The sequence below is a fragment of the Portunus trituberculatus genome, chromosome 10 (genome assembly GCF_017591435.1).
Source record: "Portunus trituberculatus isolate SZX2019 chromosome 10, ASM1759143v1, whole genome shotgun sequence".
NCBI lineage: Eukaryota > Metazoa > Arthropoda > Malacostraca > Decapoda > Portunidae > Portunus > Portunus trituberculatus.
In genome coordinates, this window is record NC_059264.1 from 7,532,609 (window position 1) to 7,533,177 (window position 569).

Below are 569 nucleotides of genomic sequence, written 5' to 3' on the forward strand. Positions count from 1 at the left end.
CTCCATACACGGGCGGATAAGGCCCTGTACAGAGCAAGCAGCTGGGAGGGAGAGAAAATGGACGAAGACGCCACAGGACACCTAACTTCTTGGAAGCTGATTTAGCAAGAGTAGAGATGTGAAATTTCCAGTTTAGATTTTTAGTGAAGGATAGACCGAGTGTGTTTAATGTAGAGGAGAGGGAAGTTGAGTGTTATTGAAGAAGAGAGGATAGTTGTCTGGAAGGTTATGTCGAGTAGATAGTTGTAGAAATTGAGTTTTTGAGGCATTGAACAAAACCAGGTTTTCTCTGCCCCAATCAGAAACAAGTGAAAGATCAGAAGTTAGGCGTCCTATAGCATCTCGCCTTGAGTCATTTAATTGTTGTTGGGTTGGGCGTCTGTTGAACGCTGTTGAATAATGCAAGGTGGTATCATCAGCATAGGAGTGGATAGGGCATTGAGTCAGATTTAGGAGATCATTGATGAATAATAGAAAGAGAGTGGGTGATAGGACAGAACCCTGTGGAACACCACTGTTGATAGTTTTAGGGAAGAACAGTGACCGTCTACTACAGCAGCAATAGAACG